The sequence below is a fragment of the Aquarana catesbeiana genome, linkage group LG13 (genome assembly GCF_042186555.1).
Source record: "Aquarana catesbeiana isolate 2022-GZ linkage group LG13, ASM4218655v1, whole genome shotgun sequence".
Taxonomy (NCBI): Eukaryota; Metazoa; Chordata; class Amphibia; order Anura; family Ranidae; genus Aquarana; species Aquarana catesbeiana.
In genome coordinates, this window is record NC_133336.1 from 7,093,268 (window position 1) to 7,109,305 (window position 16,038).

General features: G+C 44.7%; 1 protein-coding gene across 3 annotated transcripts in view; it reads right to left on the minus strand.

The window, feature by feature from the left end:
• LOC141117443 (serine protease inhibitor A6-like) overlaps window positions 1-16,038 on the minus strand; it is a 99,797-nt gene that overhangs the window by 22,769 nt on the left and 60,990 nt on the right. The window lies entirely within an intron of this gene.

Here is a 16,038-nt window from a genome sequence, read left to right on the forward strand (position 1 = left end):
AGCAGTGGGAGCCAATGGCTGCGCTGCTATCAATCTATCCAATCGGGACACGAGACACCAGCTGCAGATGGTGTGCTTGTTCCTGGGCAGAGGATGACAGCGTCCAGGTAAGTAAAACAGGGGGCTGGGGGGGCTGCAGCACTAAAAAAAGTTTTTCACCTTAATGTATAGAATCTAAACCGTTTACAGCCCCTCTAACACAGTATAACCCATAACTACAGTATGTTTTAAATAAATAAATACATTTTTATCAATATAAATACATCTTGTGAGTCCAGCTATACAAATGTGTCATTGGACACCTTAGAACATGTGAAACATGAATTAAACATTAAAATTTAAACACTGGTACCCAAAAAAACTGCGCCCTCCTTGAGTCCCCACCACTGCGCTCAGTGATCACCGATCACTGTATCACCGATTTTTGGACTCTTTTTGATGTTGTTTTATTTACAGGTTAGAGTGATATACATAAGTGTCGTTTACATCATCACAATATACTGATTGTACACTTTGAACACTGGGGTATGTTATATCACTAATAATAGCGCCGCTTATATTAATTTTCTGGGTTTTGCAAATTAATATAGATTATTTAAACATTAAAATTGTTATATAAATATAGCCAATGCTGTACTCTCAATGCCATAAACCTACACTATATTACCAAAAGTATTGGGACGCCTGCCTTTACATGCACATGAACTTTAATGGCATCCCAGTCTTAGTCCGTAGGGTTTAAGTTGACCCACCCTTTGCAGCTATAACGGCTTCAACTCTTCTGGGAAGGCTGTCCACAAGTTTTAGGAGTGTGTCTATGGGAATGTTTGACCATTCTTCCAGAAGAGCATTTGTGAGGTCAGGCACTGATGTTGGACGAGAAGGCCTGGCTTGCAGTCTCCGCTCTAATTCATCTCAAAGGTGTTCTATCAGGTTGAGGTCAGGAGTCTGTGAAGGCCAGTCAAGCTCCTCCACCCCAAACTGGTTCATCCATGTCTTTATGGACCTTGCTTTGTGCACTGGTACAAATCATTTGGAAGAAAGAAAGAAAGAAAGAAAGAAAGAAAGAAAGAAAGAAAGAAAGAAAGAAAGAAAGAAAGAAAGAAAGAAAGAAAGAAAGAAAGAAAGAAAGAAAGTCCGCAGAGCCCCCCTTACATCAGAGTCCCTCTTTCATTAGAGTACTCACTGGGAGGTAGGAGAAAGAATGGGGGGAGACTTCACTCACAGTGGATGGATGGTTTGGCACCTTTTCTCTTCTGGCTGCTGGGCTTCAAACTTTCCACCCACACATCTCCTTCTCTGAGGCACAACACTGCTGGGGAGTGGCGGGAGGAAGAGCAGAACCAGCACTTTCTCTCTCTCCTCTGCCATCTGTGCAGGGTGAGGGAACAGTCAGTGCTGGCTCTGAGCTGTGAGAGAGAGACTCTCTCAGCTCAGAGCCCTGCAGCCACTGGGGATCCACAGTCCAGCCTCCTGCCCCCTCCCCCCCCAGTGCCTTCCCTGCTTCCTCTGCCCTCTGCCCATTTGTACTACGGTGAAGGAGGTATTTTTTTAATAAAACACAGAGACAGGGGGGCACTGTATTAAGATACAGAACGGATAGTATACCACTATATATGTTATTCCTGCAGCATGAGGGAGGTGGGGCGGCACTGTAAATAGGTGACAGGCAGAGAGGGGAGGGGGGAGGAGGACAGAGGAGACAGACAGAGGAGAGCAGGCTGCAGATGACGGAGGCACGCAAACAGACCATGATGTCAGGGGCTCAGCAGCCATGATTATCGTGGTCTGTTTGCAGAGGGGAGGGTATAGCCAGGCAGGATCAGCCAGGTATTACAGGTGTTACAGGGTGCCAAATTACATGGCACAAACATTGTGCTGTATAACATGCTAAAGAAGCAGAATCTGTGTTTTTTTGGGGGGGTTAACAAATGCTTTAATGACCACAGTTGTAGGCAAGACTTTCCAGCATGCTCCTTTACCTCCCCAGTGGGCAGCATTCAGCAGAAGTTATGGTGAATATGACCTCAGGGGGCATGATATACATGTCGCCTCTATTTACATATCAATGCTGTCGGTCCATGGCTATTACATATCAATGTCGCCTCTTTTTACAGGTGAGTCATCTCTACATGGCAATAGCACAGAGCTGAGCAGCATTAGTAACAGAACTTCACACTGAGATATCTGGACACAGCACGGGACTAAAACTACAAGGGAATTTAAACAGGGATAATTGGCAAGTATGAGGCAGTTGCTTTGGACCCCACAAGAATGATGGCGCCCAGGGACGCTGCCCCTTTGGTCCTGCCCTAAAAATGGTCCTGACTAGGAGCTACATGCTTTCAATATTGGGATGGCAAGGGAAGGGGAGGAATACTGTTTTTTAGAGCGGGCGGTTGGCTCTTTAGTAATAACAACAGAAGCGGCTGAATGCTGCTTGTCTGTTATCCTAAAGGAGCGGGAGGGGACGCCCCCCGCCGCCTTCTGCCGCTCTTCCTGGGCCTCCCATTCCACCAGGAGACACGATCCATGATCCAGCACTTCCGCCGGCTAGGGCGAGACTGGAACAAAGCTGGAAATGGCTTCGATTGAGTTTCCTATGCGTAAAACCCAGTAATGGCCAATGGCGGAGAAAAAAAAAAATGACAGTATTCATAATCGCAGTTTTTGATGATCTGAATACCTTTAAGTGTAAAGGAGGGATTTGGGGTCTTTTAGACCCCTGATTCCTCCATAAAGAGTACCTGTCACCACCTATTACTGTCACAAGGGATGTTTACATTCCTTGTGACAGCAATGAAAGTGATCAGATTTATTTATTTTTTTAAATGGACAATGTAAAAAAAAATAAAAAAAAAATTTTTTTACAGCGCCTCTGTCCCTGCGTGCTCGGGCAACAAAGAAAACGCATACACAAGTCACGCCTGCAAATGTAAATGGAGTTCAAATCACACATGTGAGGTATCACTGCGATTGTAGGAGTGAGAGCAATAATTCTACCAAAGACCTCCTCTTTAACTCTAACCTGGTAACCGTACAATTTTTTTTAAAACATCGCCTATGGAGACTTTTAAGTACCGTAGGTTGTTGCCATTCCACGAGTGTGTGCGCAATTTCAAGGCATGACATGTTATGTATCTATTTACTCGGCGTAACATCATCTTTCACATTATACAAAAAAAATTGGGCTAACTTTACTGTTTATTTATTTTTTTAATTCATAAATGTGTCTTTTTTCCCAAAAGAATGCATTTGAAAAACCGCAGCGCAAATACTGTGTGACAAAAAAATATTGCAATGATCACCATTTTTTCCCCTAGGGTCTCTGCTAAAAAATATATATAATGTTTGGGGGTTCTAAGTAGTTTTCTAGCAAAAAGTATGGATTTTAACTTGTAAGCAACAAATGTCAGAAATAGGCTTAGGCTTGAAAGTAGGGATGCACCAAAATTTCAGCCGCCGAAAATTATCGGCCGAATACTGTGTTTTCGGTATCGGCCGATAGCAAAAATCAGCCGATACCGAAAGGGGGCGGGGTCCGCCCCAGGTGCCGCCCATTGCGAGAGTGTCACCCCCCAGTCCTCCACTTCCTCCACTGCGAAATTTCACGCCAGAGTGTCTGGCTGCCTCCTCCTAATTTTAAGTTCATGTGTCCCCCGCGCTCCGGCTGCCATGTTCAGTGTCCTGTGATTGGGCATATGGGGTCATGTGAGGCGTAGGGCTGGCCTGTCCGCGATCGCGGTTGCTCCTGAAGTCCCACCTCTGCACATGACCCCCATACGCCTAATCACAGTGCACTGGACACTGAACATGGCGGCCAGAGTCCGGGGGAGACAAGAAATAAAAAATGTGAGCCGCCGCGGCCACTATCTTCTCCTCCTCCTATCCTCCGGACTGATGCAGGCCAGGACAAGAAGGTGAGAGAGACTCCCTTGTGAAAGTCGTATTACTGGCCCCTGGGGGGGTGAGAGAGAGAGAGATAGTGTCAGTATCAGTATAGGAATGCTGTAGGCAGGACAGCATAATGGACAGTATAGTATAGCGTAGTGTAGTGGTCAGTGTAGTGTAGTGGACAGTATAGTGGTCAGTGTAGTATAGTGGTCAGTGTAGTATAGTGGATAGTATAGTGGTCAGTGTAGTGTAGTGGTCAGTGTAGTATAGTGGTCAGTGTAGTATAGTGGTCAGTGTAGTATAGTGGATAGTATAGTGGTCAGTGTAGTGGTCAGTGTAGTGTAGTGGTCAGTGTAGTATAGTGGTCAGTGTAGTGTAGTGGACAGTATAGTGGTCAGTGTAGTATAGTGGTCAGTGTAGTATAGTGGATAGTATAGTGGTCAGTGTAGTGTAGTGGTCAGTGTAGTATAGTGGTCAGTGTAGTATAGTGGATAGTATAGTGGTCAGTGTAGTGGTCAGTGTAGTGTAGTGATCAGTGTAGTATAGTGGTCAGTGTAGTATAGTGGACAGTGTAATGTAGTGGTCAGTGTCGTACAGTGGTCAGTGTAGTATAGTGGATAGTATAGTGGTCAGTGTAGTGGTCAGTGTAGTGTAGTGGTCAGTGTAGTATAGTGGTCAGTGTAGTATAGTGGTCAGTGTAGTATAGTGGATAGTATAGTGGTCAGTGTAGTGGTCAGTGTAGTGTAGTGGTCAGTGTAGTATAGTGGACAGTGTAGTGTAGTGGTCAGTGTAGTGTAGTGGTCAGTGTAGTATAGTGGTCAGTGTAGTGTAGTTTAGTATGGAGGTCAGTGTAGTGGTTAGTGTAGTATAGTATAGTGGTCAGTGTAGTGTAGTTTAGTATGGGAGGTCAGTGTAGTGTAGTGGTCAGTGTAGTATAGTGGACAGTGTAATGTAGTGGTCAGTGTCGTACAGTGGTCAGTGTAGTATAGTGGTCAGTGTAGTATAGTGGTCAGTGTAGTGTAGTGGTCAGTGTAGTGTAGTTTAGTATGGAGGTCAGTGTAGTGTAGTGTAGTGTAGTGGTCAGTGTAGTATAGTGGTCAGTGTAGTATAGTGGTCAGTGTAGTATAGTGGTCAGTGTAGTGTAGTGGTCAGTGTAGTGTAGTTTAGTATGGAGGTCAGTGTAGTGTAGTGTAGTGTAGTGGTCAGTGTAGTATAGTGGTCAGTGTAGTGTAGTGGTCAGTGTAGTGTAGTGGTCAGTGTAGTATAGTGGACAGTGTAATGTAGTGGTCAGTGTCGTACAGTGGTCAGTGTAGTGGACTATACCACGTCTGCAGTCTGAGCATCTCCTGTATTACGTCTGCAGTCTCTGACCATCTCCTGTACCATGTCCAGGTGCACCACATGGAAATTTTGCTAATACTATTAGCAATGTGTTATATAAAAATGTATACGTTTTATTTAAAATATAAAAATACATTTTTATTTAAAATATTTAAAAATATTTTTTTAAAAAAACAGTCATTTTCGGTATCGGTCATTTTCGGTATCGGTTTTCGGCCTAGTGTATTTTTCATTTTCGGTATCGGTTTCGGCACCAAAAAACCCATTCGGTGCACCCCTACTTGAAAGGGTTAAAAAAATGTTATATATTCTTTTTGGGGGTTTCACTAATCTTTAGTCCTTAAATGATTTTTAAACACGCATGCAAAAAAACCCCACAAAAATGGCACTGGTAGCAGAGGAATGAAGACACCTTGAAGTCTTTCACCGTTTGGTTTGGCGCCTTTTTTGGTCCATTCATGCTTTGAGTTATGTCTGGTTACCCATTGAGGGAGACCCGTTTTGTTTGAGAGTCGCCTTACCAGAGCCAGTGAGCTTCCCTGAAAATTTCCTTGCACGAGATCATTTGAATAAGCTTTGAAATCCCAGCATCTCCTCAATACATCTTCATCGGGGATCACCCCGCCGGGTGAGAATACGCATTCATAATATAGGCTGGTGCCGTTCTCACACATATAAATGGTAAAGGTAAGGTGGAAGGTTTTACACTATCTGAACATCTTATTTGTCATCACTGAGAGAGGAAGATAAGAGGATTGAAGATAATGAGTAATACTGTATATATAGTTGTTAGTAGACCTTTATATACTAGAAGGTCATTTCTCTCCGGTGAGTGCGGGATTATACAAGGAATGGATTGGGTTGCACGAATCGTAAAGATGCATTGTCTGCAAGAAAGCAAAGATTCTTTGTATTGTCAGATTTTTGGGCTTATTATTACACACAAATGACATTGTCACTTGAGATTATTGTCGCTGTTTAATAACAGTAAAGCCGGCATAGAGGATTATTGGCAGCAGTCAACCTACTATTAGTGACATTTATAATAAGAGGTGCAAGAAAACGTCCCTCTTATATCACGAGGGACTCAACTCGTCCTGCTTACAAAAGTAAGAAAACAATGCTGCAAAAATACAAAACGGACCTTAGTTTACAGCGTACCTTTACTAGAATACATGAAGCATGAGGATTATAGGGGTATTTTTATCTAAAAAGTAAAATTTCGGCCGGAACACCGCTTTAAGCACTTACACGGAATCTTTATTGATTTGCATTTTGAGCACTTATATATTTATTTCTATATGTTATAATCTTCACTTGGTTTAAATTTTCATTTCACTATACATATATATTTATTATTATATTTGAGTCCAGATACCTAGCCAACTGGGTTGATAAACGTAAACAGCGTTTATTTTGCAAAAAGATACACGAAAGCAGCTTATTTTTTGAACATGAAACAAATAAAACAGATCATAAACCTTACATAGTTACATAGTTACATAGTTAGTGAATAAAGACACCAGTCCATCCAGTTCAACCTGAGTGAGTGTGGGTGCGTGTCTACAGTTGTCCCTATCCCTGTACATTGTGTCTCATTAAGATGCTCATCTGTTATTATTATTTATTTAAGGTACCCATATATCGCCGTCAATTTACACAGCGCTCCACACATACTCACACACTCACTCGCCAATTAACCTACCAGCATGTCTTTGTAGTGTGGGAGGAAACTGGAGTACCCGGAGGAAACCCACGCAGGCACAGGGAGAACATGCAAACTCCAGGCAGGTAGTGTCGTGGTTGGGATTCAAACCAGTGACCCTTTTTACTGCTAGGCGAGAGTGCTACCCACTACACCACTGTGCCACCCAAACCTAGAAATCAAAACTTCTGCTCACCGCCAGCATAACCTTGTCCCATAACAGGGTTTAAAGTCCCCACCTGCTCCAGTGCTTCAGAGAAAAGATCACCACAGTTCAGAATGTAAGGGCAATTTGGAAGGTGTTGGTGCCAAATTGTGCAAGTGCACATAACACTTCTTCTTGGATAGGACAACTACCCACCTGCTATTGATGGAACCCTCCGCCATATTGTGTCATACTCCTGGCCAGAGGCCCGCTCTTAACATCCCCAGCCATTTAGAAATAAAAGAATGTCTATATATAAAATCCATCTTCCACATTTTGCTGTAACTTCACAAACTTCACACAAACTTCACACTTCTGTGATATCTTACATAGTTACATAGTAGGTGAGGTTGAAAAAAGACACAAGTCCATCAAGTCCAACCTATGTGTGTGATTATGTGTCAGTATTACATTACATATCCCTGTATATTGCGGTCATTCAGGTGATTATCTAATAGTTTCTTGAAGCTATCAATGCTCCCCGCTGAGACCACCGCCTGTGGAAGGGAATTCCACATCCTTGCCGCTCTTACAGTAAAGAACCCTCTACGTAGTTTAAGGTTAAACCTCTTTTCTTCTAATTGTAATGAGTGGCCACGAGTCTTATTAAACTCTCTTCTGCGAAAAAGTTTTATCCCTATCGCTCCATTTCCAGTACGTCCCTCCTGAGGACTGGTGCCCAGAACTGGACAGCATACTCCAGGTGCGGCCGGACCAGAGTCTTGTAGAGCCGGAGAATTATCGTTTTATCTCTGCAGTTGATCCCCCTTTTAATGCATGCCAATATTCTGTTTGCTTTATTAGCAGCAGCTTGGCATTGCATGCCATTGCTGAGCCTATCATCCACTAGGACCCCCAGGTCCTTTTCCATCCTAGATTCCCCCAGAGGTTCTCCCCCCAGTGTATAGATTGCATTCATATTTTTGCCACCCAAATGCATTATTTTACATTTTTCTACATTGAACCTCATTTGCCATGTAGTCGCCCACCCCATTAATTTGTTCAGGTCTTTTTGCAAGATTTCCACATTCTGCGGAGAAGTTATTGCCCTGCTTAGCTTAGTATCGTCTGCAAATACAGAGATTGAACTGTTTATCACATCCTCCAGGTCGTTTATGAACAAATTAAATAGGATTGGTCCCAGCACAGAACCCTGGGGGACCCCACTACCCACCCCTGACCATTCTGAGTACTCCCCATTTATCACCACCCTCTGAACTCGCCCTTGTAGCCAGTTTTCAATCCATGTACTCACCCTATGGTCCATGCCAACGCACCTTATTTTGTATAGTAAACGTTTATGGGGAACTGTGTCAAATGCTTTTGCAAAATCCAGATACACCACGTCTACGGGCCTTCCTTTATCTAGATGGCAACTCACCTCCTCATAGAAGGTTAATAGGGATGAGCCGAACACCCCCCTGTTCGGTTCGCACCAGAACATGCGAACAGGAAAAAAGTTTGTTCGAACATGCGAACACCGTTAAAGTCTATGGGACACGAACATGAATAATCAAAAGTGCTAATTTTCAAGGCTTATATGCAAGTTATTGTCATAAAAAGTGTTTGGGGACCTGGGTCCTGCCCCAGGGGACATGGATCAATGCAAAAAAAAGTTTTAAAAACGGCCGTTTTTTCAGGAGCAGTGATTTTAATAATGCTTAAAGTCAAACAATAAAAGTGTAATATCCCTTTAAATTTCGTACCTGGGGGGTGTCTATAGTGTGCCTGTAAAGGGGCGCATGTTTCCTGTGTTTAGAACAGTCTGACAGCAAAATGACATTTTGAAGGAAAAAACTCATTTAAAACTACCCGCGGCTATTGCATTGCCGACAATACACATAGAAGTTCATTGATAAAAACGGCATGGGAATTCCCCAAAGGGGAACCCCGAACCAAAATTAAAAAAAAAAAATGACGTGGGGGTCCCCCTAAATTCCATACCAGGCCCTTCAGGTCTGGTATGGATATTAAGGGGAACCCCGGCCAAAATTTAAAAAAAAAAATGACGTGGGGTTCCCCCTAAATTCCATACCAGACCCTTCAGGTCTGGTATGGATTTTAAGGGGAACCCCGCGCCAAAAAAAAAAAAAAAAAAACGGCGTGGGGTCCCCCCAAAAATCCATACCAGACCCTTATCCGAGCACGCAACCTGGCAGGCCGCAGGAAAAGAGGGGGGGACGAGAGTGCGGCCCCCCCTCCCTCCTGAACCGTACCAGGCCACATGCCCTCAACATTGGGAGGGTGCTTTGGGGTAGCCCCCCAAAACACCTTGTCCCCATGTTGATGAGGACAAGGGCCTCATCCCCACAACCCTGGCCGGTGATTGTGGGGGTCTGCGGGCGGGGGGCTTATCGGAATCTGGAAGCCCCCTTTAACAAGGTGACCCCCAGATCCCGGCCCCCCCCCTGTGTGAAATGGTAAGGGGGTACATAAGTACCCCTACCATTTCACGAAAAAAGTGTCAAAAATGTTAAAAATGACAAGAGACAGTTTTTGACAATTCCTTTATTTAAATGCTTCTTCTTTCTTCTATCTTGCTTCATCTTCTGGTTCTTCTGGCTCTTCTGGTTCTTCTGGTTCTTCCTCCGGCGTTCTCGTCCAGCATCTCCTCCGCGGCGTCTTCTGTCTTCTTCTCCTCGGGCCGCTCCGCACCCATGGCATGGGGGGGAGGCTCCCGCTCTTCTCTTCTTCTCTTCTTCTTTTCTTCTTTTCTTCTTTTCTTCTCTTCTTCTCTTCTTCTTCATTTTCTTCTCCGGGCCGCTCCGCAATCCATGCTGGCATGGAGGGAGGCTCCCGCTGTGTGACGGCGCTCCTCGTCTGACAGTTCTTAAATAACGGGGGGGGGGGCGGGGCCACCCGGTGACCCCGCCCCCCTCTGACGCACGGTGACTTGACGGGACTTCCCTGTGACGTCACAGGGAATGCCACAGGGAAGTCCCGTCAAGTCACCGTGCGTCAGAGGGGGGCGGGGTCACCGGGTGGCCCCGCCCCCCCCGTTATTTAAGAACTGTCAGACGAGGAGCGCCGTCACACAGCGGGAGCCTCCCTCCATGCCAGCATGGATTGCGGAGCGGCCCGGAGAAGAAAATGAAGAAGAAGAGAAGAAGAGAAGAAAAGAAGAAAAGAAGAAGAGAAGAAGAGAAGAAGAGAAGAGCGGGAGCCTCCCCCCCATGCCATGGGTGCGGAGCGGCCCGAGGAGAAGAAGATAGAAGACGCCGCGGAGGAGATGCTGGACGAGAACGCCGGAGGAAGAACCAGAAGAACCAGAAGATGAAGCAAGATAGAAGAAAGAAGAAGCATTTAAATAAAGGAATTGTCAAAAACTGTCTCTTGTCATTTTTAACATTTTTGACACTTTTTTCGTGAAATGGTAGGGGTACTTATGTACCCCCTTACCATTTCACACAGGGGGGGGGCCAGGATCTGGGGGTCACCTTGTTAAAGGGGGCTTCCAGATTCCGATAAGCCCCCCGCCCGCAGACCCCCACAACCACCGGCCAGGGTTGTGGGGATGAGGCCCTTGTCCTCATCAACATGGGGACAAGGTGTTTTGGGGGGCTACCCCAAAGCACCCTCCCAATGTTGAGGGCATGTGGCCTGGTACGGTTCAGGAGGGAGGGGGGGCCGCACTCTTGTCCCCCCCTCTTTTCCTGCGGCCTGCCAGGTTGCGTGCTCGGATAAGGGTCTGGTATGGATTTTTGGGGGGACCCCACGCCGTTTTTTTTTTTTTTTTTTGGCGCGGGGTTCCCCTTAAAATCCATACCAGACCTGAAGGGTCTGGTATGGAATTTAGGGGGAACCCCACGTCATTTTTTTTTTTTAATTTTGGCTGGGGTTCCCCTTAATATCCATACCAGACCTGAAGGGCCTGGTATGGAATTTAGGGGGACCCCCACGTCATTTTTTTTTTTTAATTTTGGTTCGGGGTTCCCCTTTGGGGAATTCCCATGCCGTTTTTATCAATGAACTTCTATGTGTATTGTCGGCAATGCAATAGCCGCGGGTAGTTTTAAATGAGTTTTTTCCTTCAAAATGTCATTTTGCTGTCAGACTGTTCTAAACACAGGAAACATGCGCCCCTTTACAGGCACACTATAGACACCCCCCAGGTACGAAATTTAAAGGGATATTACACTTTTATTGATTGACTTTAAGTATTATTAAAATCACTGCTCCTGAAAAAACGGCCGTTTTTAAAACTTTTTTTTGCATTGATCCATGTCCCCTGGGGCAGGACCCAGGTCCCCAAACACTTTTTATGACAATAACTTGCATATTAGCCTTTAAAATTAGCACTTTTGATTTCTCCCATAGACTTTTAAAGGGTGTTCCGCGGCATTCGAATTTGCCGCGAACACCCCAAATTGTTCGCTGTTCGGTGAACTTGCGAACAGCCAATGTTCGAGTCGAACATGAGTTCGACTCGAACTCGAAGCTCATCCCTAAAGGTTAATAGATTGGTTTGGCAAGAACGATTCTTCATGAATCCATGCTAATTACTGCTAATGATATCATTCTTATTACTAAAATCTTGTATATAGTCCCTTATCATCCCCTCCAAGAGTTTACATACTATTGATGTTAGGCTAACTGGTCTGTAATTCCCAGGGATGTTTTTTGGGCCCTTTTTAAATATTGGTGCTACATTGGCTTTTCTCCAATCAGCTGGTACCATTCCAGTCAATAGACTGTCTGTAAAATTAGGAACAATGGTCTGGCAATCACCTGACTGAGTTCCCTAAGTACCCTCGGATGCAAGCCATCTGGTCCCGGTGATTTATTAATGTTAAGTTTCTCAAGTCTAATTTTAATTCCGTCCTCTGTTAACCATGTAGGTGCTTCCTGTGTTGTGTCATGAGGATAAACACTGCAGTTTTGGTTACTGAAGCCCCCCGATTCACTCGTGAAGACTGAGGAGAAGAATAAATTCAATACCTTCGCCATCTCCCCATCCTTTGTAACCAGATGTCCTTCCTCATTCTTTATGGGGCCAATATGGTCTGTCCTCCCTTTCTTACTGTTTACATACTTAAAGAATATCTTGGGATTTTTTTTTCTGTCCTCCGCTATGTGTCTTTCATGTTCTATCTTAGCCATTCTAATTGCACCCTTACATTTATTATTGCATTCTTTATAAATTCTGAATGCTGAGGATGATCCCTCAACCTTGTATTTTTTGAAGGCCTTCTCCTTTGCTTTTATATGCATTTTTACATTGGAGTTAAGCCATCCAGGATGTTTGTTCGCTCTTTTAAATTTATTACCCAATGGGATACATTCGCTAATGCCCTTATTTAATATGCTCTTAAAGCAAACCCATCTCTCCTCCGTATTCTTTGTTCCTAATATTTTATCCCAATTTATGCCTTTTAGCACGGTTTGTAGTTTAGGGAAGTTGGCTCTTTTGAAATTCAGTGTCTTTGTGTTCCCTTCATGTCTCCTATTTGTGTGATTTATACTGAAACTAATTGACCTGTGATCGCTGTTACCTAAATTGCCCCGTATTTCCACATCTGTTATCAGGTCTGTATTGTTGGTAATCAGTAGATCTAGTAATGTTTTATTTCTAGTTGGTGCGTCTACCATCTGACCCATAAAATTGTCCTGCAAGACATTAAGGAACTGGCGAGCCTTAAATGAATGCGCGGTTCCCTCCGCCCAGTCTATGTCTGGATAATTAAAATCCCCCATTATGATAACACTTCCCATCCTTGCTGCTAATCCAATTTGTGATAGGAGATCTGTCTCCACTTCCTCCTTCAGGTTAGGGGGCCTATAGCATACTCCCAGTATTATTTTCCCCTTAGCTTCATCCCTTTGGAGCTCTACGCATAAAGATTCCACCTCCTCCCTAGCCCCCTCAGTGATGTCATCTCTCACATTCACTTGTACATTATTCTTGATATATAGGCATACCCCTCCCCCTTTTTTACCCTCTCTATCCTTGCGGTATAGGGTATACCCTTGAATGTTTGCCAGCCAATCATGAGAGCTGTTGAACCAGGTCTCTGAAATTCCCACAAAATCCAAATCCTCCTTGTACAACAGTATCTCTAGTTCACCCATCTTGTCCGCCATGCTCCTGGCATTGGTGAACATGCCACATAGTTTAGACCGGTCGCATATTGTCCTCGTATTGGGTGTTTCAAGATTGCAACTAGGACTTGCTACTATACTCACCTTGTGTTTTTGTGCTTTGGTTAACCTACCACTAATGCCCCCAATACTACCCTCTGAAATATCTTCTGCACTGGCTATCACTGTCTCTGGACCCTCTCCCCCATCGCCTAGTTTAAAAACCCCTCTAACTTTTTGGCCATCTTCATTCCCAGCAGATCTGCACCCTCCTCATTTAGGTGCAGTCCGTCCCTTCTATAGTACCGGTTACCGACTGAGAAGTCGGCCCAGTCCTCCAGGAACCCAAACCCCTCCTTACTACACCAGCTCTTCAGCCACTTGTTTACTTCCCTAATCTCCCTCTGCCTCTCTGGTGTGGCTCGATGTACCGGTAGTATTCCTGAGAATACTACCTTGGAGGTCCTTTTCCTCAATTTAGCTCCTAAGTCCCTAAAATCGTTCTTTAGGACACTCCATCTGCCTCTGACTTTGTCATTGGTGCCAACGTGCACCATGACAGCCGGGTCTTCCCCAGCCCCTCCCAGTAATCTGTCCACAAGATCCGTGATGTGCCGAACCCGAGCGCCCAGTAAACAACATACTGTTCGGTGCTTCTGACATCACATTTGAAGTCTTTGGTGCGGAATGCCACACACAAGCGTAGAGGTTCTGTAGTTGTCATTTCTGCGCAGAAAGCAATCACATCTTCCTTTTGCTCCTTCATTCCTCTGCCACCACAGAATTGGGACCACTTTCCATGTCTTCTATATCCACAGCATCTAGTTTCCATCACCAAGTCACATGCCCCACGGCCACGGGTCAGGGGAATCAAGGTGATCTTGTTAGTATACCAGACTCTCTCCCACTGCCCCTTCTTTGGCTCTGCCCAGCCGGGCATGTCCCCAAATGTCACATACTTCCCCTGGCTTCCACCACTACTCACAAATGCTGCTGTACCTTGCCTGGAACTTCAGCCATGCAAAGGGTCCTTTAGGTTATCAGGTAGGATACTACATCTTAATAGCTCTGAGGCATTTGGCTCCCATCCCCTGTCCGAGAGCAGGCCCCTCCCACGCTGACATTTATATGGGCACTCCATCCATTACAGCACTAGAGGAGGGTTTTCTCTAAAAGAGAAGCTAACACCCCATTACCACTTTCCCTTTACTGTACGATTATAGGAATGCTATCTAGTGGCAGATAAGCAGACTGCACCTGCTAGCAAACAGTATCAACTGTACACAGCTCTTTATCACAAGTGTATCTTACTCTACATCACACCTCATGGATACCTGCTAGCAACTTCCTGACCTTTTCAGCCTTCTCTCACAGGTGGGTTAACCATTTCAGGGCCAATGTATTCATAGTCAGATATCGGGTCATATAGCACTTTTCCCAAAAGGGATCTGGCTCTGCTAAGCTCCTCCACCCCTTTGGTGAAAGGGGGTCAAAGAGTTCTTGTGAGTTCTCATTGGTGGGGAGTGGGAACACTGAGGAGGAACACCAGTGGACTAGAGCAGTTTTTCTCAACCTTTTTTTCAGTCAAGGCAAATTATAGACAATCTCAAGGCACCCTTTAAAATTATGGACAGTCTCAAAGGCACTCCACTCTAAAATGTTCTAATGGTTTTACATAATGCAACAACATCCACATGTAGGACACCCAACGTTAGAGGTGATTCATTCTTCCAAAGCAAATACACTTTGCACACTGGTACTGACTAGTATTCCAATGTTTCTCTTCTTCAATTTCTCTCCATCAGTCAACTAATGTCACCCCAGTGCTGAGGGAGAGCGGCACAGGAGGCTCAAACAAGGATGCTGTGGAGGCAACAGACATACTCTTTATTAACTGATGTTGTCATCATTAGTTATTAGGATGCTAATGTCTAGAAAGTCGTAATGGTGCATAATGAAGATGCGTGGCTTTGTGTAACTAAAAAGCAGGCTTGATCCACCTGCTGGCTTGTATACCATTTTTGATACATTTTTTAGGCATTTTGCCAAGGCACCCCTGAAGAAACCTCAAGGCCCCCTGGTTGAATAAGGCCGGACTGGAGGCACAGCGTGGTGCGGAGCACTTTTGTTATATAAATCTGATAATAAATGCCGATAAAGTTGCAGGCACTGAGCATCTGAATTTTAAATGAACTGAAACACTGATGTATGTATTAGTGGCACTGGACACATTTGCTTTTAAAAATTGAAGCACTGGACACTTTAGTGATAGAAATATTTATTTGTTAGCAATGCCCATGGGGTACTGAGGACTTTATTGTATAATATGTGTTTATGAATTTTATCAATTATTTATATGGCAAAAACTGCAGGATATGAGTGACATAGCACGGTATAGTAGATATACAGCCCCTCCCTGGGTTACAAACAAGATAGGGTCTGTAGGTTTGCTCTTAAGTTGAATCTGTATGTAAGTCAAAACAGGGACATTTTTTTAAGTGTAGCTCCAGCCTAAAAAAACTTTTTTCAAAGGGGTTGTAAAGGTTCAGATTTTTAAAAAAACAAAAAACAAACATGTCATACTTACCTCCACTGTGCAGTTGGTAATGCACAGAGTGGCCCCGATCCTCCTCTTTTGGTGTTCCTCCGCGGCGCTCCTGGCTCCTACTCTACTCGAGTGTCCCGTCGGAGAAGCGCTTCCCCCCAAGACACCCATGCGGGCGTGCTACCGTGTCCTGCTGCTGCGTCAGTTGACACAGACAGCAGGACCCGGCTCCGCCCCCTCCCGGCGCCCGCGTCATTGGATTTGATTGAC